The sequence below is a fragment of the Lontra canadensis genome, unplaced genomic scaffold (assembly GCF_010015895.1).
Source record: "Lontra canadensis isolate GAN:19392208 unplaced genomic scaffold, GSC_riverotter_1.0 scaffold63, whole genome shotgun sequence".
NCBI classification, from domain to species: Eukaryota; Metazoa; Chordata; class Mammalia; order Carnivora; family Mustelidae; genus Lontra; species Lontra canadensis.
The window spans coordinates 6,198,408-6,224,998 of record NW_022631057.1 but is presented as its reverse complement, the minus strand read 5'-3'; positions in this window follow the sequence as shown (position 1 = coordinate 6,224,998).

The following is a 26,591-nucleotide window of genomic DNA, read 5'->3' as shown; positions in this document are numbered from 1 at the left end:
CGCCCACTTTTGTGACCCACCTGCTCTCAAAGCCATGACCTTCCTGGAGAAGGAGCTGAAGCAGATGGGAGAATGTTTCCAGGGAGTCCTGTTCTTCCCACTACCTTCCCCACCGACAGCATCACCACCTGCAAAACCCTCGTGCCTCTTGACTTTGACGAAGTCCAGCCCCCCGCTCTGGAGACCCTCGACTAGCTGAGGCAGTGATACCAGGCAGGGGCAGAGGGGTACAAGGTTGGCACCACTGTCCACGCTGTAGCAACCCCCTTCTGTCCACCTCAGCCCTCTCGTCTCAAACCCCTACCGCAATTCTGCCACCCCCCGAGGGTCCCACAAGCAAAAGACGAGAGACCAGAGCAACTCTTCGGCCACGAGGTACTGCCGAATAAAGCGGGCAAGAGGGCAGGAGTGCCCTGGACTGGAGTCCAGCGATCAGGAGCTGAGGGACAGGCTCAGTTGGTGGAGCCAAACACATGGTAACTCAACAGTCTGCTTGTCGGGTGTGCAGGCTTGAAGCCAGCTACCAGCTGGATGGGCAGAGCTTTGAGTTGTAGGAGGATCTGGCTTCAGAACTGGCTCACTTGTTTCTGGGGATGATGGCCGAGGAGTCCCTCCATCAGGCACCCGCCTCTAAATTTGTTTCAGATTCTCTCTCTCTTTTTTTATATCCTTGTCTCTCCTGGTGCCCATTTCTGAATTTGGTCCCACTTCCCTTTTCAGAATCCAGAATTATTGGGCCCTAGTCAACATCTATGCCCCCAAGGAACAGCTGAGGACCTAGCCAACAGGGAATTTCAGGGAGCAGACCCAACTTGGAAACTTGGTTTCTTGAATTTCAAATCAGTGGTTTCCTGCAAGTTGTTCTTGGTGGGTGTCGGAGTGGCCATTGGGTAGAACCAGGAAGTAGGGACAAGAAATTAGGCAAAATTGCTGTGAAATTAGGACAGGTGTTCTGGCTGCGTATGTAGGTCGGTAAGGGTCTTATGAATGGGACCCAAAGAAAATAAATAGAAAAGTATGCCAAGTGACCTGAGAACAGAGCCAAAGGTGGTCAAGTTCATCGAGCTGATGGGTATACAAGCAGATGGGGAAGAGGAGTCAGTGCTGGGGAAGTACATAGTTGGGAACTAGGTGTTCATTTTAACTTTAAGAGGAAATCATTGTTTTGTGAAGTATTGGGAGAAGGAGGCTGCATCTTAATAAGGGAAGGTGGGGACTGCCTTTTGGGGGGATTATGAAGTAAAATAAAATGAAGTGTCTCCTGGGGAAAAGAAGTGCAAATAAGAGCAAGGGGATGTATATCAGGGATTTGGGGAGTGACGAACTCCAGAAGCTAAGAGGTTATATTCGGCTATTAATTTCAGAGCCAGGTTTGGTGAGTTCATTCTTAGTACAGTAAAAAGAGGACTAAGCCACCACTACATTGGAAAATCATCATTGCTATCATTACTGTTTTTAGCGACTTTCTACATTTTAGATTTTGTTAGATTTTCAAATTCATAATATGTTTAATATTTGTAATATGTATTAGCATGGTCAATATTAAATCATTAATACTTTCCTTTTAAAGATTACAAAAATTACATTTTAGAGAGGATACCTTATTTTCCCAAGGTCAGAGTCTAGTAAATGGTAGACCTTGGTTTTTAGAAATGGGAGTTTTCTATCTGAATGACAGTTTTGTTGTTTTTAGATTTTCTTTAAAAATTAATAAGCTACACACATCATGTGCTAAGTTCTATATTCCTTAGTAGCTCACAAGTTGACATTGATTATGTGAAAATATTTGAAAAAAATAAGTTACTTGATAATACATCATTTTTATTAAATAAATGCAAATGTTAAAAGCAATCTCAATTTTTTTAGATATTAAATTCTTGACAGATTGTAACTTTTTATTTTTTTATTTTTATTTTTCTGTAACTTCTTATTTAAATGGTTGGTTAGTTCTATCAACTTCAATTCTGAGTTGAATGCCACAGATGTTTTGTTTTCCATGCCAAGGTTTTTGGTAGCAACTGGCAGAAACCAGCACTGCTTATGGGAAGTAACAAAAGGAAACACATTGATATGATTGATAGTAGGTCACAGAACCAATGAAAAGACAAGAAAGTCCATTATAGAAATTTGTATTAGAAATAATTGAGGCTAGGCAGCCAAGGAATCAGCAGGTGTCACCACTGGACTATAACTGCCTTATTTCTTCCAATTCATCATTGTCCCATGAATATAATTTGGTTGTCTCTTTGTCTATACAGTCTTCCCTTAAGATTCAAACGTCTGTTTAATCAAGATCCTAAGCCATATACCTGTCCTTCCAATTGACAAAGAATAGATAGAATCATTTTCTTCCATTTGGTTTCCAAGGTGGGGGATAGGATCCTGCCTCAACACCATTTGGATACTCCCACTAAAGTAGGAAGTGCTTGAATGTTGATTTGCCACTTCATAACAACTTGGGGATCCAGTTTTATGTTGAGGCAAATACCTTTTCTAAAAAATAACTGAATCATATAAAAATTTCAATGAATAGCTTGGACCAACACAACTTAGTAGCAGAGCAGGGCCTAACATCTAGGTCTCTGGACCTTTCTTCCCTTTTATCATGTTACCATGTTTATCCATAGTGTCATAAAACATGGTAAATAAAATTAATACCTATTACAGTATCTGGAGTTGTGCCAGTTCTTTAAATGCTACTCCATTTTTCTTCCTTTTCTGTTCTGAACGCTGACTTAAGAACTGAGTTTTCCAGTGCATCTGCGTTGAAGATTATTTTTTATTATACATTCAGTATAAATATTTTAAAATGACATATGTGAAATAGTCACCTTGCATTCATCATCAGCATAAGCTTATGTGTCAGTAAATAAAACAGGATCCCAAGGAGATCTTGGACTAAATCAGCTGTTTTAGGCATTAGAGTGGACAGGTGATTTTCTGTTTCACTTATGAAGAAAAAAGCTATGTTTCTCAATTTGAAAAACATGGTGCATCCAGTAATTCAAGAAAGTTGAAATTCAGGTAAGTTCTGCAGGTTTTTTCCTATTCTATTCCACTCAAAATAATAATTTTATCATAGTTTAGCTCTCTATTGCACAAAGAAGGACTTTAAAATGTGTAGGTTGGAATAATGAAAATTTAGTATGCATAATAAACAGCCTCACCATTATCATCAATCACAGGAAATATTTACATGCCTTTACTCTTTGTAGGCATTGTGCTTGTGGGTTGCACAAGCAAGAGACAGGGTGATTTCCCTCAAGTAGTTTAGTTATAGAAAAAGACATCCAGTGTATAAAAGCAGTGCAAAGAGGGAAAAAATCACAATGGTCTTCCTTTGTTAAACATATACATAAACACATATACACATACCTACATGCGTATATGTATGTGTGAATAGATATTTTTTTCCTGTATTTCACGATACAACTAAGGAAACAAGAAAGGACCATGGAATACAATACCTCCACAACATAACAGCTCTTTCAAAGATTTTTATATGCTGTTTTTGAATATCTTTCACTGGCATATATAAATGATGAAAAGTTAAATGTTTCTTTAAAAAATAATTTGCAGGTTAGATAAAGATGGCAAGAGCACTGTTTTTGTATCCTTTGAAGTCTCTCCATTGAAATAAATAGGGCTACAAAATAGGATCTCATAACAAAAATACTTGAAAAATGTACCACAAATCTAAAACAAAAATATGGTATCCTGTGAACCTAAAAATACAGAGGCAGGGGATAAACCACTGACAGCAAAAAGACCCACATATTAATAACCGTGTGTAGGATGAAGCAGAGATAAAGCAAAGGGACTTCAGATGGCCCTGATTGCCAGAGAACACCAAATGAGCCAGTGAGTACTTACTGGAATTCTAAATGAACCAACAGGAGAATAGCAGTCAAGATTGGGAGGAAGTTTAGCAGATTCAAATTAGCAGTGACTGCAAAAGAGTTGTGGTTAGTTTAGATGGTGTTGGAAGGGGTAGGGTTGTCTCAGTTCTTGAAATGAACCTAATACAATCTCTTCAAGGTGAAAGCCTTGTGTGGAGGTGAAACTAGGAGAGCTAGGAGCCACATCTATCAGGATAAGGACAATACAGGCAAAGGAAAGAGTTGGTTCAGATACAAGGGAAGAGAGGAAGAGAGCCGGCAAGTTGCAGAAAGTATGCAATCATATTTTTAACATTTCTGAGAAATAAAAGCCTTAGAGGAAAGGAGCACTAGAGCCATGAAGTTGATTGAGCTAAACTTATCAACTCTCCCTTCCTAAGAATACTGTAAAGTTCTTCTCACTTATTTATGAACAGTAGAAAATATCTGTGGTCAAATCTTCTATATAATTGTATGCATCACATATAACATTTATGGAATAATTATATAAAAATATATAGAGAAATGTGTGTGTGTATATATATATATATATAGAGAGAGAGAGAGAGAGAGAGAGAGAGGGAGATGCCCATAATCTTTAAAAAATGTAACTAATATTACAAAATGTACTAAAAATTAAGAAACTGATAGAAATATAAAATAACTGCATCAATAAGAATTAGAAAACTCAGATATTAGATGATTGGAGAAAAGAGAGATCTAAAAAGAAAGATGACAGGGTTCTGGAAATAATTAGAAATAAAGAAAAAAAATCATTTTGGTAATGAATGCTAAATGAGAAGGAGCATCAGAGAAAGTAAACACTATCGATTATGCCTGAAAATAAATAGGACATGTATTAGAGCATAACTTGTTTTAATTACTAAAAACACAGAAGAGATATAGAGGGTTTGAGAGGAAGTGATAGATTTAAAGATGGACAAACAAGGTTCACCAAATGTGTGATAAGAGTCACAAAGAACAATACCACCCAATGGAATAGCATCAGTACTAAAATTATAACTCAGTATTTTGTTGAAAATAAAGAAGACTCAAAACTAGCAATAAGTTTAATGTAAGGCAAAAAACTTGTACACAAAAAGGTAAAAACCATTACAGAAAGAAGTTAAAGAAGACATAAATAAATGGAAAGGCATCTCATATTCATGGACTGGAAGACTTAATATTGTTAGGATAGCAGTACTACACAAAGTGTCGGCAGATTCAATATTGAAATCCCAATGGCAGTTTTTTGCAGAAATAAAAAAAGCCTATCCTAAAATTCATATGGAAACCCAAGGGATCCCAATAACCAAGACACTTTTAAAGAACAAAGTTAGGGGATTCATCTTCCTGATTTCAAAACTTAACTACAAATGCTACAGCAATCAAAATAGTGTGGTACTGACATAGAGACAAACATATAGATCAATGGAATAGAATATAGAACCCAGAATTAAGCCCTTTTGTATATGGTCCATCGATTTTCAGCAAGGATCCTAGGTCTATTCACTGGGGAAAAGGCAGTCTTTTTAACAAGTGGTGCTGAGAAAACTGGATATCTACATGCAAAGAATTAAGTTAGATCCTTATTTTACACCATGTACACAATTTAACTCAAAATGGATAAAGATATAAATGTTAAGAGTTAACACCACAAAACTCTTAGAAGAAAACATAGTAGAAAATCTTCATGATATTGGATTTAGTGATGATTTTTTGATGACACCAAAAGCACAGATAGTATAGAAAAAAATATGTAAGTTGGAGTTTATCAAAATGAAATACTTTTGTGCCACGAAGGGACGCTATCAATTGCAATGACAAACCATAGAACGGGAGAAAATATTTTCAAATCATAAATCTGATGAGGATTATCCAGAATAGATAAAGAACTTCTACAACTGAATAACAACAACAACAACAAAAAACCCAATTTAAAAATGTGCAAAGGGCTTGAGTAGATACTTTTCCAAGGAAGATATATGAAAGCATATGAAAAGATGCTCAACATGAGTAGTCATTAGGAAAATGCAAATTAAAGATGCCACTTTACACTGATTAGGATGGCTATTAAAAAAAAAAGGAAAATAACAAGTACTGATGTGGAGAAATTAGAACCCTTATACACTGTTGATGGGAGTGTAAAATGGTGTAGTTGTTACGGAAAATGGTTTGGTTAGTTCCTCAAAAGATTAAGCATAGAATCACTGTATGATCTGCAATTCTGCTTTTGAATATATACCCTGAGAATTGAAAGCAGGAACTTAAACAGATATTTATACACTAATAGTCATAGCAGCATTATTCACAATAGCTAAAAAGTGGAAGCCACCCAGTTGTTTAAGAGATGAATGGATAAACAAATTGTGGTATATGCATACAATAGAAAATTATTCAGCCTTAAAAAATAATGAAAATCTGATATATACCATGACATGGGTGAACTTTGAAGACATTGCTTTAAGTGAAAAAGCCAAACATGAAATGACAAGTGTTGTATGATTTCACTTAGACGAGATGACTGAACTTGGCAAATTCAGAAACAGAAGGGAGACTAAAGCAGAATAGAGGCTGGAGAGTAGAGAAGGAATGGAGTTGTTGGATACAGAGTTTCTGTTTGGATGATGAAAAAGTTCTAGAGATGAGTAGTGATGATAGTTGTACAACAATGTGAATGTACTTAGTGCTACTCAATTATATAGTTATAAATGATTAAATTGGAAGATTGTGGGCTATGTATTTTTACATTAAAAACATAAAAATACAACTACATATATATCTATATATGGCATTTATATGGCATATGTGTATTATTTTTGACATGTATATATATATCATATATATGAAAGATTTTACTTCTATCCTAAGTGAAAGTATAAAGTCTTCTGGGAAACTATTTTGAGTATACAGGAACTCAGAGAATAGCATTTCCATAAACCCTTTCTGAGGATATAAATTTCAAACAACTAAATGACTAGAGCAATTTAGGCATAGGACTGGTAGATAACATCAGCAAGACTGATTCAATTTCCAGTGAGGAAAATACAAGAGAAGCTAGTTGTCACATGACAGCAGAGAATTAAGATTAGTTCCTAAAAAGTACATGCTGAAATTAAAGTCTGTTGTGTGTTGGAGTGAATTATAGGATTTATCAGACTGGAGAGCTTTTAAAATTTGTTTTTACACTTACTTTGGATACAGTCTTTTTAGAATCCATTGAATCAGGCTACATGACATCAAGAGGTTCATCCTCCTACATTCCAAGAATTCCATAATACTTTAATTCTAGTAAATATTTCTTCTTTTTACAACAAACTAAGGAAGGAGGTGATAACTATTAGGGACATGATATTTTCATATATTAATAATGAAACTTCAAATTAACATGTCTTCTTTTTTTTAAAATTAAAATGTAATGTATTATTTGCCCCAGGGGTACAGGTCTGTGAATCATCGGACTTGTGCATTTCACAGCACTCACCATAGCACATACCCTCCCCAGTGTCCATAACCCAGCCACCCCATCCCTCCCCTGCCCAGCAATCCTCAGTTTGTTTCATGAGATTAAGAATCTCTTATTAACATAAGTCTTCTTATCCATATTTATCTTAATTTTCACTGGAAACTCAAGTGCTACCATATTTGATGAATTTATTCACATCCCATATTACCCTGAGTGGCTCTGAAATTGACCCAGTTTCCTTTCCCTCCCTGCCCTCCCAGCATTTTCACTGTGTTCTCTTGAATGCTTTACCTTATATCAGCTTTGGTGCCTTGATCTGGTGTTCAGTAATGTTTCTACCAGCTCATAGCAACACGTGTCCATTATTGTAGCCTTGTTGCATCTCTTCCAATGTCTGTATTTTAAGCTTTCTATTCTGACTGCTACTCCAGTCCTGTATCACTTAATCTGGGATTTCCACTTCAAGATTGAAATTTCCAAGTCATTGATCCTACTACAATTATACTCTCCAGCCCTAGCCCCACCTTTTTCTTATTTCTCTCCCTACTTGCTCAGATTCCATGTTTTTTTTTTTTAAATTATCCTTTATTGACCTTGCTCTTCTCTCTTTTTGCCGTGATTACCTGATAAAACCCCAAACATACTTAAGTCTTCCTTCTCTGCCTATCTTGTTTCTGCACCAGAGCAGCTGAACATTGAAATGAAAAACACATGAACAGGCCAATTAGTCTCACTAAAAACTTATAACCACAAATTTCACATGGGCCTTCAACATAGTCCTACAGTCCTATTACAGTCTTCAGAATTAATATTTCACAACTTTCCCTTTATTTTTTTAAATAAATCTGCATTTATTTATTTATTTATTTGAAAGAGAAAGTGAGGGAGGAGGGGCAGAGAGAAATGGGGAGAGAATCTTAGGCATACTCTGCACACAAATGGACCCCTGCCTGGGGCTTGATCCCAGGATCCTGAGATCATGACCTGAGCCAAAACAAAGAACTAGATGCTCAACCAATTGCAGAACCCAGGTCGGTTTCCTTTAAACTTTCCCTTTGAACTCCTATGCCAAATTCCTAGCCTAGATTCCTACACATATGTACACATATGTTGAGACCTCGTCTTGAACTTCATTTGAACTTCATTGAGAAATTGAAGAAATTAAAGAGGAATTCTCCTATTTTCCTACCTTCTAATCACCTACCAACTAGTCTGCTACTCTGTCATCTCTTCTGTTCTGAGCAGCTACAGTTTTGCTTCCATCACAAGCCAGCACTTCTAACTGAGTCTGTACCCAATTCCTTCACGCGTTCCCAAGATTGTCTTCTTGGAATTTTCCCTCTCTGAGAAATGCCAATCACAAGTAGAATTACCAACTTAGCATCTCCCCTTTCACATCTAAAATCTAACATATGCAAGGGCACCTGGGTAGCACAGTCAGTTGAACATCCTACTCTTGGTTACAGTTCAGGTTGTGATCTCAGGGTCTTGACTGAGCCCTGTGCCTGGGGCTCCGTGCTCAGGGCAGAGTCTGCTTGAGATTCTCTCTCCCTCCCTCTGCCTCTTCTGCTCATGCTCTCTCTCCCCACCTTGGCTAAAATTAATAAATAGATCTTTTTTAAAAAATAAATAAAATCTAACGTATTTAAAGAGAATTATTTATTTCTCTCAACTTCGCATTGTAAATGTGCTTCTCTCCAACGTTCTCTATCCTGGTAAATGACACCACTATCCACTCAAGTTTCCAGTTAAAAATCTAGGACTTTTTTCTAGTCAAAATCTTGATTCCTCCTTTTCCCTCAATTCTCTCCCTATATTCAATCCATTGGAAAGTTCTATTGAGGTACCATCAAAATAATATTTTCTAAATCACTTCACTTTCTTTCATCTCTTGTTCTACTACACATCATTTGTTGTTTATTTTTGTAATAATTTCTTCCTTAGTCATCTTACTTTCATTCATATTTTTATAATGCATTCTCCAGTAGGTTGAATAATATTTTCAAAATATAAACCAATTCATGTCATGAGACCCCTTTACTAGCTTCCATCCTATTCAGAAACACTCCCAACTCTCACTACCTAGCCCTAGATGAGCTTGTCCTATTTCTCTTATATGATCCAACATGCTAGCATTATTTTCCTTTCTTAAACACATCAGTATAATCCTTACCTTTGGAACGTCTAGCTCACCTTGAACCTTTTGTATTTATGCATTCCTTCTGCTTGAAATGTGTTTTTTTTTTTTTTCCTCCTAATTTTGTCATGACTGGGTTTTTCTTTGCATCCAGGGATCAGCTTTAAAGTGTGACTTCCTGGAGATGCCTTCTGTAACCTCCTAATCTAAGCAAGCCCCTCAGTCACACTCTATTACATCATCATGTTCTAGTTTTCTACATAGTTCTTACTATCATCTGATTTTTTAAAGCATTGTTTACTTTTGTCTCCTTGCTCAGAATGTTGGATTCATGAAAATAGGAACTTGTCTTCTTAATGTGCTGATATATCCCTAGGTTATAGAACTAGGGGGGCGCATAGTAAAATAATTATTGAGTGGAAATATCCAAGCTCATGAAATTTTATGTATGAAAGCAGAACAATTTATTCCTTTAAGATAAGAATTCATGTGATTAAAGAGAAGAGAATATTTGAAAATTTGTGATTAGTGTTTTCATTCCCATTAGTTGTGTTAACTTGGGAGTCAGGTTAGAATCAGAATGCTAGTTTGTTTTTTGTTTTTTGTTTTTAATCTGAAATGAGAAGTCATCACAGGGAATGAGCTACTCATGATATGTATGCTCTAAGGACATTTTCTACTAGTGGGTCTTGGAAACTGAATAAAAATCAGAAGCCTACTTCATGAGCATGGCATTAGGATAAAGAAAATTAGAGGAATCAAATATATAATCCCATCAAAATAAGATATAATAGTAATATTTTTATAATAGGTATAATGGTGATATTCTTTCAATAATTTTAGAATGCCACACTTTCAAGTTCTTCCCAAATTTCTAATCCACAGCAACAGTGAGACAAAATAAAATGAGTATGGCTGTTTTAAGCCACTACATTGTAGAGTGATTTGTAATGCAGTGATAGATAACCAGAATAAAGATGCTTAGATGCTAAGATGTTTTCTTTGCCCTATACTTTTCTTTGGCAACTTCTGTTCTCCCCTTTGAAATAGTTCTGCCTTCTTAACTGAGTGACAATACATTGTCCTCCATGAAGTCTTGACCTCTTAATCCCCTCTACCTACATCATGCTTAGACTTCCTCATGTATACTAGACTGGATCTATTTCTGGAACTTTCAAGATAATTGACTATCTAACCTTGTAAAATAATATACCCTAAAGACTTTATGGTTGTTGGAAACGTAAACCTTTTAAAAGAGAAAGGTAAGCAATTCACTCAGCAAAATCAAGTTTATTTGGGAACAGCCGAGGAACTGCAATTCAGGACAAGCAAACCATGATAAATGATAGGCAAGTCCAGAACAAAAGAGGAGAGCATGTTTTTATAGAGGAAAAGAGGAAGTTGGGAGGGGATATTTTGAACAAAAGTTCACTGGAGGAAAATGAGAATTGGAAGTGATGGTGGCTCCTCCTTGGCTTTAGATATTTGGAAGGGTAGTGGTCTCTCACTGGCTGCAGGTGAGGGCGGCTTGCTATTGGTTCCTGAAGCTTGCTGTTGCCAGGCAGAGGAAATCTTCCTTCTTCTTGCTGCACTTTGCAAGCTGTAATGAGTCCTATGTACATGAGAGCCCTCCCTGCATGGCTTCCTGACTCTATTTTGAGTTAGGTTTCCTTAAAACGTTTTCACAGTATCTTAACACATTTCTCTTTCTAGAGAGGCATTTTAATATCTTTGAAAATGTTCTACATTGATATTCAAAATAGGTTGACTAAAGTTTGGATTTTAGATAGAGTGATGATCAGTTGAGAAAAATATTTGTGAAGGCTGAAGAAAAAGGTGTGGAATGTTGCAAACTGTTCAGTACTTGAAAAAAAAATCACACTATGTGATCTCTTCTTATGGCTCATTCTTTCTTTTATCCCAGAGTAGCTAAAATAAGTAATATGATGGCATTTCAATTTGCTGTTGGTTCTTCATCAGAAAATGTACTTAATGGTTTAAATGTTTGTAAAGCATTCCAAATTTCTTTTATTAAAATCAGCCTGATAATTTCAAGATACTATTATCATTGCATAGGCTTCCATATGATGAAGTTTAAATCAACTCTCTAGGCTTAGTTATATTAAGAAAGCTAATGTATATAAGTTAATGCTAATGTTAATCTGATTGTCAAAACTAATGGAGCTGAAATTCTAAATTGTGAACTTCCACTAAACCACTGAACCAATAGTATCTAAATTGGAAGTGGTTTTATTTCTTTTTTCTTGACAAAGCATATAATAGACTCATGAATTATTCATGTTACTTTGAGTTATCTCTGCACCAGAGCTGGGTATTCCAACCTGACCTGCAAACCATGTTGGCAAAATATTAATAAAATATCTTCTTTTTTTTTTACCTAGGCAAAGTGTAATGCATATGTGACATCCCAAAGCAAGGATACACGAGCCAAATAATTTGTGTCACATAATTATTCTCTAGGTTATGTCAAGATAATATTACAGTAGGCCCCAAGGACCATCCAAGCAGTTTTTCTGACAAGGATCTCCAAAAAATGCAAGATATTTTCCTGCGTGTTCTTGGAATCTCTTTTGCCCAGCAGCTAAAAGGAAAATGCTGAACTAGGAATCAAAATATCAACTGAACCTATGATTTGATTATTGTTTTCTGTAAAGAATCTAAGAAACTATTCTCTGGATTTTTGGTTGGCTTCACTCAGTTTTGTCTGTGGACTTATTTTCTTGGTTTTCAGTTATATCTCTAATTCTGTCTTAAAAGGAAATGAAATACAAATACATACACACATACTTAACACTTTGCTTATACTGTTTGCAGCTCAGGGTACACTTGTAGTTCATTCTTTTGTTTTAATAACCTTCTATCCATGAAATTTTTTGATTAAATATTGATTTCTCCATTTATTTTTCTCAGGTGTTCACTTCACCAGGAAGACCTATGTTTTTGCCTTCCAAATATTCCTTAGCCTATCTTTTTTTTTCTTTCCTACAATCACTTACACTGTCCTTGTCTATGCCCAGCATATATATATGTGTGTATATATATATATATATATATATATATATAAATGAACAGATGTGCATTTTATAGAAAGGGGATCATTACTACATTGACTGCTTTCTATGTTGTGTCACCTGTATTTACAAACAGCTCTGTCATACGTGAAAAAAAATGAGGGTCTATGGTAGCTCATTGAGTTGTGAGCTCTTTCTATGTTGTTAACTGAACCATGTGATGAGGAAACGATAGCTTAGTCCTTCACACCAACACATTTGTTGGAGACTATTTCATAGTGAGTAAGGTTTTACTGTTTTGGTAGGTTTAGCTCAAATTGTAGTTCAGCTCAGACAGATGAAGAAATAAAATAACCAATTTCCTTTATAAGTATTCAGAGCTTGAATATGAATACTCAGAAATAGAAAAAGAAACCAGAGAAATAAACCTTTCCTTTTTTTGGGTCCATTTCTTGAAAATATTTGCAGTGGCATTATGTATAAAGTTGCATATGGGTAGTAGAATATGTTATTGCTTCAACACTTTTATATTTTTATTTATTTATTTTTCTAAAATGTTTCTTCCTCTATTATTTTACTCAGTGATAATATGACTATCTTCATTTACTAAAAAATAAAGAATAGTATAATAGGAATTTCACAGTAAAGGAACAAAACATTTCTTGCATTCACATGTATTAAATATGCCTCAAAGGCATGGAAGAAATTCTGTGGCATGAAATTCTCAAATTTCAAAATGAGCATGCATGTATCTTATGTTGGAATATTCATTATAAATCTATTATTCATAATTTTATTCATAATGTACACAAGAACTTCTTTTTGGCAAATAATGTGACCTGAGACCAAGATCTCTAAATGAACACAAGTCAGATTCCTACAGACACAGGGGGATTTTATTTGGTCAGAGACTGGTCTGTCAGGTTTTGCCATATAGTCTGTTCAAGACACACAGCTAACAAAGGAATTTTTCTCTTGTAAATAATGGGCCAAATACAACCCCCCATGAACCTCTTCCATTATGTTTCTTCTTGAGGCTGTTCATTCTGTTTTCTTTTTTCCATGGTTGGATTTGTTGGCATATAAAATAGCAGAGTTTCAAACATTCTTTGTGATGGGTAATTCTATTAGCTTGGAAAAATGATTTTCCTGAAATTTGGAAACAGGGCAATTTGCTTCATGCCACTTTTCACATTTGCCATTATTTGATCACAATGCACTTTTTAATTGCCATAAAATAAGAAAGGCTCTGTGTCTTTTTTTTTCCCCTCCAACATGTCCCTTTCTTCTAACTTGGAAGCCTAATTAGTCCAGATTGTATTAAAATGCTTTGTTTTTGCTGCCTTTGTCAGAGAAGAGTTAGAACATGATGCCTCTCTTGGTAGGTCACAGACCAAAGAGGCCTGACCCAGGGAATCAAATGTCTGACCTGGCCTGACCCTAACCTCTACTTAAAATCAAGTCTTCATTTTTATTTTAAAACAGAGGTATACTTTCCATGTATCTTTTTTTTCCCCTTGTCCCAGCTGCCAAGAAGCACCCATGGCTATTCATTTGAGAGCTCAGGGTGGGAAAGGACATTTTCCGATCTTCTCAGTTTGGGATTGGGGTCTGGGTTTGATTTACTCTTGTTTACTTAGAAAAAACTCCAATATACTGTCTACAAATTCCATATAAGAGGAAAGCAACAACAACAAAAATCCAGAATTTGATGAATTGTAGGTTTTTCCTCTACTGCACATGAAATTTAAACACATATTTATTTTAAATAAATCCTTATATTCAATTAAAAATATTTCTAGTTTTGCTTCAGCAGTAAGATGAGACAAAACATTTGGAAGACATATTAAAAAGTTGTTGGTGGAACATTGAAAACAATGTCAATTTTCTTTTGGGAATATAGGAGGCTGGATGAGCTCCTCTAATAATAATACTATTAATCACTTTATGGCTTTGTGCTCTCACTTCTGAGGCCAATGATCAATACTCTTAATTTTAGTCTTGCTTTTATTCTTTGGCTCTGTGATTCTTTTTTTCTCTGTTTGTATGGTTGTTACAGTAAATTTAATTTATGACTGTGTAGGGCGATGTATCGTACAGGTCATATCCTGTAATCTTTCATGTGGAGAATTCCCATGGAGTTATTCTGTGAGATTCGATGGCAGACTCTTTTGCTTTTACTTGAAACATCTTTACTTTTTAGGGGGTTGGGGGAGTGGGAGGTTAGCTTATTTAGTGCCTTCCAAATTACAATGTACAGAGCTTTTATTCTCTCATTTAGAGATGTAGAATAACTCTGCACACTTGATAAGTAACCTCAGGGGCTCCTTTTTTACCTTAAAAGGGTAAAACAAATGGTTATTCAGCCATTTGTACCTTTTAAAATAAACCTTCTCTAGTGCCACACATTTTGAATTTTCCCATTCTCCATCTCTAGTTATCATAGCTCGTTCAATTTAAAAACAGGGCTCAGTTTTTTTTATTGCTGTCAAATCTCGCCAGTTGTGATATTTAGCGCAACAACCAAGTATCAGGGTTAATGGTAACATGGCTTTAATTTTTTTGAGCAAGACACATTGTTGTAGTAACATTTTCAAATTCAAGTGTAGCAAATGTAGTCAAGGTTAAATTGTTTGTGGAGCAAACATACCTCTTCAACCTGTAATACTTTTGCCATGTTGATTCAATCACAAACAGAAAAGAGAAACACAACTAAAAACATCCTTCAGAATCAAAGTGAGTTACTAAAAAGGTCTCAGAATGCAGATTGTCTTTATTTTTCAGTTGGCCTGTGTGAAGTAACTGTAAGTCAAAATTCAAATACAAAATTAAATCGAGATACACATGCTTTAATTTAAAATTATTGAAATGCTTCAAAATTGAGAGGGTTCTCCAATTTGTGAAGTATATAAGCTCTGAGTCATGTACAGGGCAATTTGAAATTATTCAAGCTCTTTAGATTTTCCAGAGTGCTTCAATTTGGAAGTTATCAGGGTTCCAGAATGTATAATGCATAGAAATTTGAAGCTGCTGAAAATGCTCTTAAAAAAAAAAAACACAAAAAAACAAAACCCTTTTACTTGCATTCAGACATCTGGGCATGTGCAGACACTGAGGAATAGATTGATGTAAAATTGTCTGAGTGCTCCAATTTGTAAGTGATTCCAAGAGCTGCCTAGATCACTCAGCACATGTTCAAATGGTTAGAACTGCCTCATTCAAAAAGTGGGAGGGCAAGATGAAACCAAATCTTCACTGAGGGAAAAACGGGTAATGATCCAAGAATTCAAACATTCCTCAAAAATATGTTATGAGATTTTAGGAGAAATGACACAGAATTGGGGAAAGACATTATCTGTAAAAGAATACAGTTCAAGTAAGCCTTTTATTAAAGCCTCTCTCCTGTTAACTCCATGCTATGCTAATTGTGAGCTATCCTCAGGAACCCTCGTTTGACATACTGTCCTTGAATGACCCATGTATTCCCATGTTGATGTCTTTTTGGCCCTTTTTCTCTCCCTGGTAACTCGGTGATGAAAATAGATTTAATCTTGTATGCCAAGTCACTTCACTTATTACTGGGTCCTTGGAGTCCTGTGCTAAAGAGGACTCAGAGGCCATATTAGGTCTCAACAGAAAAAGAGGGTCAAAATTAATGCTGTCACTGTGGATGAAGGCGGGACATTTGGCACCGTGTAGGTATTTCCTCCTTATCCTATACCGGTCCTACAGGTATAGATCTTTAAGATCCTATTCAAATAACAATCTTTTATGTTTTCCAAATTCATTTAATTATTTTTTTTCAGTATTACAACCTTTCGTCTTTGTTAACACTCAGCATTTTTACTGCTTTAAACTTTCAAATATTAAAATGATTATAAGAACTTTAAAATGCATTTATGTTCTATGTAACACAAGGCAATCTGGTGGTCGTTTATTATTCTCTGTTTCAGGAACATTTCATATGAAGATATAATTATAGAGAATTCCCACATATTTCAATCATGTTGATCTTCTTGGTCTACTGTCTGCTTTTTCTTAGCTGTGTGACCTTGGGAAGTTTACTTCACCTCCCTGGATCCCACTGGCTTCATTTGTTAAGAGAAGGGTTAAATAAGTGACTGTTAGGTCTTTCCCAGCCCGAGCTGCGAACTTCCAGCAATTGAAAATGTGATGGGTGAGGCTTCTTTCCTCAGGTACTGAAATGTCAGATTGAAACAATGTTGAGAAATGGTAACAGATCTCAGTGTCTGGTGAAGATTCCCCAGCTGAGTGTTAGAATTTCAGAGCTGCTGCTCCCAACAGTGGCCCATGAATAGCCAATTATTTGCTGTGATTTTAGGGGCTGCTGGGAAACTTTCAGTTCCTTTTCTAAGTGGTCCCTGTTCACCAACTGGTGCTAGTAATTACTTCAGGCTGGAACAAAATTTTATTTCTTAAACGAATAGAATTCTGCATTGTGGAAAGAAAAGTTTGAGGGGCAGATGGACTTGACTCTCAGCTTCAACGACTCATTATTTTTATAAACTTTCACATGTATTGTAGAGTCTCTGAGCCCCAGATTCCTCATCTGCAAAATGGTGGTAAGAGCCATGTCTTAGATTTCTGGTGAGGAATCAGTGTGTCAGTGTGTGTAAACTGGTCTAGCCCCTAGCAGACATTCAACAAATATTGATTTCCTTTTCATTCTTCTTTCAATGAACATATATAAAATATATATGTATATTTATTTCATGTGTGGAAATTTTAGTTGGAGGTTTAGAAATGGGTGTAGACTGGGGAGGGTCTTAAATGATTGACAATGAAGAGTCCTTAAGGTCTGAAGAGGAGGGAGATGTGTTTACGTATACCTAAATGAAAGTTCGAGGAAGGATATGCAGACCATACAGACATGGCTGGTGGCAGTTAGGAGAGGGACACTGCACAGTGTGTGTCTACATGCATGAAGATGCCAGTGTGAGTACTGACAAGGGAGTAGAGTCAGACAGGCAAGCAAGGCGGAGCATTTGAGATTTAACAGGGCTTTATACCTGCTTAGATGGGAGAAGAAAAAAAAATCACCATAACCAGGTTTTTAATTTTCCAGTAATTAGACATCAAACCCCAGACAAATTATTTAAATCTCTCTGAGTCTCAGGTAAAATGTATAGTTATTGGCATCAGCAGCTCAGAGACTGTAAAGTTGGGGTAACTTAATATCATCTCTTATTTTACCTTTAATTTGTTAATCCTAAATGTATTACATTCTCTCCGCATTGTAAATCTCATTGTTCATTTTTCTAACTTAGATGTTTGCTAAATGTAGTATAAACACAGTCCCTGCCTACAAGAATTGGATCTAAACCTACAGGAAGTGAATTACTAAGACAAAAAGATGTGCTTCTATTTTGGAAACCTAGGAGAACAAAAAAGATACAATCACACTTGTGGACTGGATATCGTGTGCCAGTGCTCAGGAATATTAAATATCTACTTCGTCAACTGGATACAAAGGACGACTTCCCAGAGTTTATGGAAGGCTTGGGGCCTGACCTCAACATATAAATCAGTAGTTCCCAGACTTGGAGATTTCATGGTCCACACAATTATATAACCACAACAACAAAAATGCAGTTCAACAGAAACTATCAACTTTTATTTTGTCCAGTGTAAATATTTAAAAACAAAGAAACCAAGAGAAAAAAAAATGTTATCTCTCTACCATTATTTAAACAAGAGAATTAAATTTAATGCTCCAAAAGAGGAACAATGGACATAATCTCAGAAAAGAACACTTTTTAAAGTTTAATGTATTTAGCCTTATGAAAATCTCACTACTTTTCACTATGACCCATTGAATATTTGTTACAAATGATCCAAATCCAAAGATGGTAAATTGAGATCCACTGATATTACTGTCTACTCAGGCCAACAACACTTAGTCTTAACAAGGGCAATATTTTGATATCTTATTTTTTGTAACTTATGTTGCAAAATGTTTTGTGATGCATATATCTTCATCTTGAAATAGTGTATTGCCTGACACATATAGTAGGTGCTCAATAAATACTTGTTTCTTGAGTGAGTGAATAAATGAGTAAATGAATGAATGAACTAATCAGTCACTGAAAACTTGGGCAAGAGTAATAGCAGAGGCTCAGAAGTTTTTGGCAGGAGCTGTTCTTGGTGGAAACAGATAAAGATAGCCTGTTAAAATCAGTAGGTTTAGGGACCCAGGCTTCAAATTGATATTGCTATGACAAGAAGCCTCCAGTCAGCCATAGATTATAATGGGAGGGAAGATTTTTATATTTTGAATGCCCAGAGCAGGCAATTGGTCTTCTCAGAACTAGAAAAATATGATGAAAATATGAAAGCTCAAAAATCTTAGTACTAAAGTCACCATTTATAGTAATCCAGAAAATTAAACAGTAATTCAGAAAAGGAAAACAGTTTAAAACTTATTCTAATTTTCTCTTTCTTTCTTTCTTTCTTTCTTTCTTTTTTTTTCTTTTTTTTTCAGTTTGGGATTCTCACCCCCGCTCCCCCCCAACAAAACCTTACACAGTGAAACCATCCACACCTACTTTGGTAATGACTGATATCCACCCCTCCCCCCCTTTTTTAACATGGTTTTCTCGTGCTTTCACCACACATTTCAAGTCTCCAGTAGAACCACAGGTTCTCTCTTTCCTCATTTGCCATTTCCCAGTTCTCATTCCATCTTTCCTCTTTCTTTCAGAGCCCATGAGGGTTTGGATAGGAAGAATATTAAGGACTCTCAACCTTGGACATTTTGAAATTATCTCCAAGTGATATACACACATTCCAGAGACATAATGTCATATTTGAAAGAAGAAATTTTTCATCGTACAACCTTAACTGTGGGTCTCATTTTCCCATTATTAGATCATAGTATTTAAGATAGACTGTAAATTAACACTTTCAGAAATCTAATTTTCCTAGGAACATGTATTATTTTAGCAAAAAGTAGTAATTTGCTAAATTATTAAATTAAGAGGCAAATATCTTGTGGTAGCTGTGCCATGGCATTTGTTATTTTGCTTAATTTTATTTCATTAATAGAGCAGAGGTTTCAGAAAATGGAAGTGTCCTAGGACTTTCTTGACCTGTGAGGAACCCAATGTCTACTAAACCAGATCTTTCTCAATATCTTTCCTGTACTTTGTCTGGGAAATCTTTGTGGGAGGGTGGGAAGAGCAGCTACAAGGGCAAAAAGATATCTGTGATTGAGACTAACTTTGGGGGAATAAATAAACATTTAGCCAAGGCATCATTTTGCCTCACAGTGCACCAAAGAACTTATGTAATGTCATCCATATGCTTGTTTTTTCCTTAGCTATCAAGGCTTTTGGGTAATGCCGAGGGTCAAACTGCTAAAGGCATTTGATTTGATTTGATTTGAGGAAATAGACGATGAATCAGTTCCCACAGAACAGACATAACTGAGATTTCCTCTTTTTTAATGCCTTTTCCCTATGTAATGCCATTGAGATGTTTTGGTATGAGAAGTGACCATTATAAGAAGAAGGAGCAGAAAAATCACTTTCCTTTTATCACTCCAGTAATTCCTTATCGGTAGGTTTTAAAAAGCATGCTCCTTCTGTTAGAATTTATTATGAAATATTTATCTACCCATTAAGGTATTTTTATGCTTCTACTGAAGTATGAACTTTTCAGGAAGAAAAAGTACATGGCAAATAGAGCCAGTTCCAAAGGACAGCAGTGTAAACCATTTCAGTCTAAGTCAGGGTTTCTCCACCTCAGCACCCTTGACATTCTGGACCAGGTCCTCCTTTATTTTGGGGTGTGGGAGGGAGCTATACTGTGTAGTACAGGTTGTCTAGCAGCATCCCTGGCCTCTACCCACTAGATGCCAGTAGTGACCTCTGAGATAGGACAAACCAAAATTTCTCCAGATATTGCCAGTTGTCCTTGCTGGAGAACCACTAAGGCCATAGTGATAGTACTTTGCATTTCAAAAGATGAACGTTTAGAGAAGTCATTCTATCTGTAAGACTCACAAGCCTCTACCCTCGCCCCTGAACTCACTTTAGAGAGTTCCCACCATTTATTATACCCAGTCTAGTATTTCCACTCCAACTTAAATTTCCTGTGTCTTCCGTTTGCAGCAGTCCTGCACACTGTTACCAAACTAAAATTCCTACTCTTTTACTTTATTTTAGTCCTACTTAGACACATTTAATGTCTTCTAGTTTATAGAAGATAAAGTTAAAAGTTCTTCATCTCATATTGAAGAGCCTCTATATTCTGGCCTCAGTCGTCGTCTTAGCATTTCCAGACTAGTGTAATGCAATGATTTCTCTCATTTTTTCACTCTATATTAATTCTTTTCCTTTTGGCTGTTTCTCTGTTCATCCCCTCGTGTCAGTCTCGCCCATATCTGAACACTCAATTCTTTATTCTTATTTTGGTTGCTGTTTACTGAAATGTTCACTTGTTTCTAACGTGTCTATACAATGAGATCTTAATATTTCAGGTTTGCAAAATGTAATCTGTACAGGTAATTCCTACACTGCCCACTCATGAAGCTACATTATATTCCTAGAATCAAACTGTATACGACTCTAACAAAAGCTAACAAGTTAATGCAAGACTTTTTATTTAAAGAAATAATCATGGAGTGCTATTTTTTACAAGACCTATTTCCCCAAGTGGATTTATTATTTTAAAAATATTTGATCTTTACTATGGCAGGAAAGGCCATATGACTATGAACTGAGTACTCAGGATATCCAAGAACATGAGTTTCTTTAACAACTCTATTTTGGATGATTTGGCACCTAAGACAAAATATCATATCAGATTCAGGTAATCATCTGCAAGATGTGAGGGAGGATGCCAAAGCGTAATAATAGAAAACTAAATGAAGACTTTTAGGCCAGGTATCCCTGAATTGATACCCCGACTCTGTCACCTACTAGCTTTGTGACCTTTGCCTATCCTTCATATACAAAATATAAAATGAGAATAATAATTAATATTTGTAAAGTTGGTATAGAGATATATATTAATATTAGTTTGCCATATTAATATACAAAGACATATACATTAAATGTACTATTACATATATATACATATATAATCTGTTTAAACTTTTAGCATATAGTGAATGTTTAATAAATGGTAATCATCATTAGTAGTCCTAATATTTTTCATGTTTACTTAGAATATGTGAATACATAAAAGGTCGATCATATCTTTCTTCCTGGGACCATTTGATGCAATGAAACTATCAAGTCATAGAGTCCACTTTTTTTTTTTTTTTTGGTGGGCAGCAAAGCAAAATTTATTGAGGGATAGTATAAAGCTCTCAAAGAGGGAGGGAATCTGAGAATGTTGTCCATAGAGTCCACATTTACAGGGAGCTGGATGTTCCAAAGAAATAGATTGGTAAATAGCCAAATTAATCTTTCAGTTACTATAATGTTTGTCTAAGACACTGTCAAGCACTTTGGCCATGGCGATTTGTGGTAATAGTCAAGATGGTTAAAAATATGATGGGGTGCCTGGGTGGCTCAGTCCATTAGGCGTCAAACTCTTGATTTCAGCTCAGGTCATGATCTCAGGGTCCTGGGATCAAGCCCCACACAGGACTGCACACTCAGCAGGGAATCTTCCTTTCCCTCTGCCCCGCCTCCTGCTTGTGTACAGGTGTTTTCTGTCCTCTACCCACCTCCGCCTCTCTTTTAAATAAATAAATCGCTAAAAAAAAAAAAAAAAAGGAAAGTATGACATAATGCTCTTCAGTATATTTGTTTGGATATAGTCATTGTAAATTAAGAGGGTTGATTTAATAATGCATTTAACTACTATATTGTACACATAGAACAAGCCTCGGTGTATGTTTAAATATATTTTTTTCCTATCACAGCAATTAATTTGATATGAAGATAAATTATGGCTTGGGTTTAAACTGTTCACATGTTATTAAAAATTTTTGGAAGATAATGCTGAATAAAGTTAATTTGATTACATTTTCAATTTAAGGTATTATAGTTTAGTAGTATTTTAGACTCTGGGAGGAATTAGTTCTGGAAACAATGGATTAAGAGTCAAAAGCACAAAAACTTCTGGTAGTAATTGAGACAGTGATTTTTTGTAAAGTTGCATGATTTTTAGTTCTGGCATCTATAAAGGAGGAGGTTGATCTCTAAGTTCCAGGTTCTTCGTATATACTCTTGAAATGGGCAAAAAGAAGAATGAATGAATTATTTAAGTAACTAGTGGGTTATTGCATAAATGAATAAAAAAGCTAATAGGAAGATAATAGGAAGACTGCTTCTCTCATATATAGAGAAGAGTCAAGAGAACTCTTAGATTAATGTTGACAGCCGGTTGTGCTCCTGCAGCAACATTATTGGATACATCTAGAAACTGCAGCCTTTAGGAATGGATAGGAGATAACACGGTCCCTCCGATCATGCCATTGATCAGTTATATATTCTGTCTGGCTGGCTGTGCAGGGGAAGTGTCCCTTATTAGGGAATGATCACTGGATCTTCTTGTGGAGACAAGCTAGGAGACACATTCTTTATTTGAAGTTATTAGCGTGTAAGGTCTAGATTTACACCCAGTTTCTCTCAGATGTTGTGGAAGACACAGAAATATACCATTCAGATTCCCCTTCAAGGTTGGCTGCGCAGCTGTCATCAGCAGACAGCCTCCATTTGTCAGCTCTTTCCCTCCCCAGGGAAGAGGGGAATGAATATAAAGGCATAGCCATTCCAGTCTGATATGGATGCTCTATAGCACAGTTCTTGCACCAGAGGGAGGGTGCACTGGGTAGGTTTGGAAGAGGCTTTGTTGAGCCCGCGTTACAGTTAGTATATAGTTTGATTGCTCTTCTGGCCAGATCCTGTTTTTCCACCTTCCTCTCGCAGATGTTCATAATAAACATCTGCACCCCACACTCAGCATCTGCTTCTGGAGAACCCAACCTGGGATGGCTGTAAGAACTGCTTACAGAGGAGTAATGAACATTCGACACTCCTCCCATCCATTCTTCCTCTGGCACATCTTCAATCCAAAATCTAGGAACTGCTGTCACGGCTGCTTTTGTTTACTTAGAGATAGGCCTTAGAAAAATTGCGGGGCTGCAGGGCTGTCAGGAGAGGTAAGTGGCACATTTATAGATCTCCAAAGCCCACTCACCTTTCCATTCATCTGTAATAGAATGTTTAAATGACTCGCAAGGTGTTAACGTTCACATGTGTGCGTGCACACACACCCCTGCGACCCAGACTCATTCCTTCCATGACGAGCCAGCCATTTTTGGACTCCTCTACATTCCTTTCACTGACTGTTATGGAATCTTTTATTTTGACTGGAACAAGTCTTTAATTATACTTTCTAATGGAAGTGTGATATATTTCCTAGCAAATACAAAGGCAGATAGATCAAAGCATTTATTTATCATTGTCAAGTAGTTGAGAAGTGGGGTAATTGGTTAGGCAGACACCCTTGGGCTTGGAGAAGAGTACTAGGGAAGACACTTGAAAGAAGGCAAATTAGACCTTCCAGGGGGGCTAAAGAGAAGAATTTGGGAGAATGGGGAGAGATTCCTAAACAAAAACAAAGCAAAATAAAAAAGTGAAAGCTTTGGATTGGTCTCAAGATATAATTCTAAACAACTGAACAGCTTATGTAATTAGTAGACTGAAAAAAATCACTCTCTGGTGTGGGAAAAGTAAATTTTATTATCTTTCTGTGGAATTAGATTTTCATATATTTTCAAAAACAAAAAAATATGTTTGAACTAATGTAAGTGATCCAGTGATTTATTATAATAATGCTGCTGCAGAGAGTCACAGAGGGAGTCAGAATTGTTAGTTTTATTGACCTTATTTTCTATGTTGATAGAGAACACTTGGGAATAAAGAGGATACAGCTTGGATGTGTGTGGAAAGAGAACTGAGATGGGAGACAAAGAATTCCTACTGTTTCTTCCAGCTCTTCAGTTCTGAATCTAAATCCACAAGTTGTTAAGATCTCCTTTAACACAGTTTCTATCCTAACGAAGCAAGGTTCAGAGCCAGTACTAGAGGGATTTATCTGAGGCAAAATTATACCCTATGAACTCCCAATCTCCTGTGTATTTTTATACATGAGAAATCAGTTAAAACAAGCATCCAAAATAGTTTTGAATGAAAATGTCACAAAGGGTCATCTTTTATGGAAGAAATATATAGCTGGGAGACTGGGTAAAAGCTATATTTATTTTAGTGATCTTGGTTGGGCATATGAGTTTACTATATACACATATTAATGTTAAGCCATTGTAAGTGAAGTGAACTCATTTTATTTCCCCCCATAAGTTATCACCTGAGTCTTTGCTAAATTGCATGGAATGTAGCATTATTATTTTTCTCATTCCAGAGTTGAATTTATTCAAAGCAAACAGAAAATTGAGAAACTTCACAGGAGAAAAGTAACTAAAAAGTTGGAAAGGGATACTTATGTCTAGAGGAGAAAAAAGAAAAAGCTTATTTTGCTGAACTAAAAAAGTAGTGTTTAAGTTTCCTCAGGGAGAGATTGGATTAGTTTGGTTCACTGTTGTATCTTAAGTGCCTAGAGTAGTGCCAGGCACAGGGTAGGCCCTCAGTAAATCATGATCAAATGAATCAGCGACTCTGAATTCAATAATTTTTGCTAAATAACTATGGATGAAACATGTTGGTCTCACATGTCCTCCCCTCAAGTTCATGAAACATAATAAAATTATATTATTTTGCTGCAACATTTATTCTCCATGGATACCATTTGCCAGGAAATGCAAAGAGCAAAGGCCAGGACAGTAGATCAACAAATTAGAAGTTTAGCCTCCAGGTGGGGAATTGAAGGTCAGATATTCTTGTCCACAAGCTGCCTTTGTGTGATATCGTCATACTTGGTTTACTCTTTCTAGTTAGAAAGATGCATTTAAGGAGTGACTAAAATACTATGTTTCTATAAACATCAACAGAAAGAAACAGGCATTTAATTTGTAGTAGAGTGAAAAAGACAAAAAGATTCAATAAAATGGTTTGGTTGTCCTTATTTAAAAGATATTTTAATTATGGAGTTAACGAGTAGCTCAAAAGTATAAGAAAAATCAACAGTGAGACAAGAGGTAAGGCAAAACTGGGCCTAGAGAAACACTAAGCACAACATAGTTCTAAGTGACCCTTAGCTGGCAATTGGTTAAGAGGATTTTTCCACGGAGAAAAGTCTGTCTATAGCAAGGTGACGGCTCCTACAAATAGCCCAGATTATAGGGCTTCAAAAATCTGTTTCATGTGATTTTTATATGAAGGTTTTAATTAAATATATTCAGGGAACTTAGAGAGATCTTGAGCCAGAAACCAAAGTCAGAAAATATGTCTATTTTTTCCAGTGACTTTGAAAGAATTAGTTATGGTAGACAGTTTAGGGTAAGGAGACTTTTTTTTCCCCCCAAGGAAATGGTTTGCTCTATATAAGAACTACCACTAAACCAAAATGAAAGGCTTATTCATTATGGCCAAAAATACTGACTATATCTCAGACGAAATGACACAGACCAGGTCTTTTTATCCATACCAAAGCAAGCTGTTATTTTTTTTTATAATGGCTTCAGTCAATAATCATATGTCTTCACTGCAAGTTGTACTTCAACACAATAGAGTGCTTCTAAACTATTCCCAAACAACATTAAGGTGTTTATTACCTGCTCCAAACGTAGGGAAATAGGAATGTAGACAAGTTATATGATTTGCCATATGTCCCACTTCCTGGAGAAGGGAGAAAAAGTAATTTTCCAAGTGAATAGGTTAACCATTGAGCAGTATTATTTCCACAGAGAAATATGAGCTCTCTGATAAAGTAAATAGCTTATATGTAAAAATAATTGTTCACTTATTTAACAAACATTTTTGGAATATCTACCATGTGCTAAATAAAAAGGCAACTACAAAAATATGTTCTATAGGAAAAATTTCTTCTGAATAGGATTCCATAACCACATAGCTATGATATTCAGCTTATTATGGTACCAAGCATATTAAGTATAAACTAATATAAATTAGCATATTTATAGT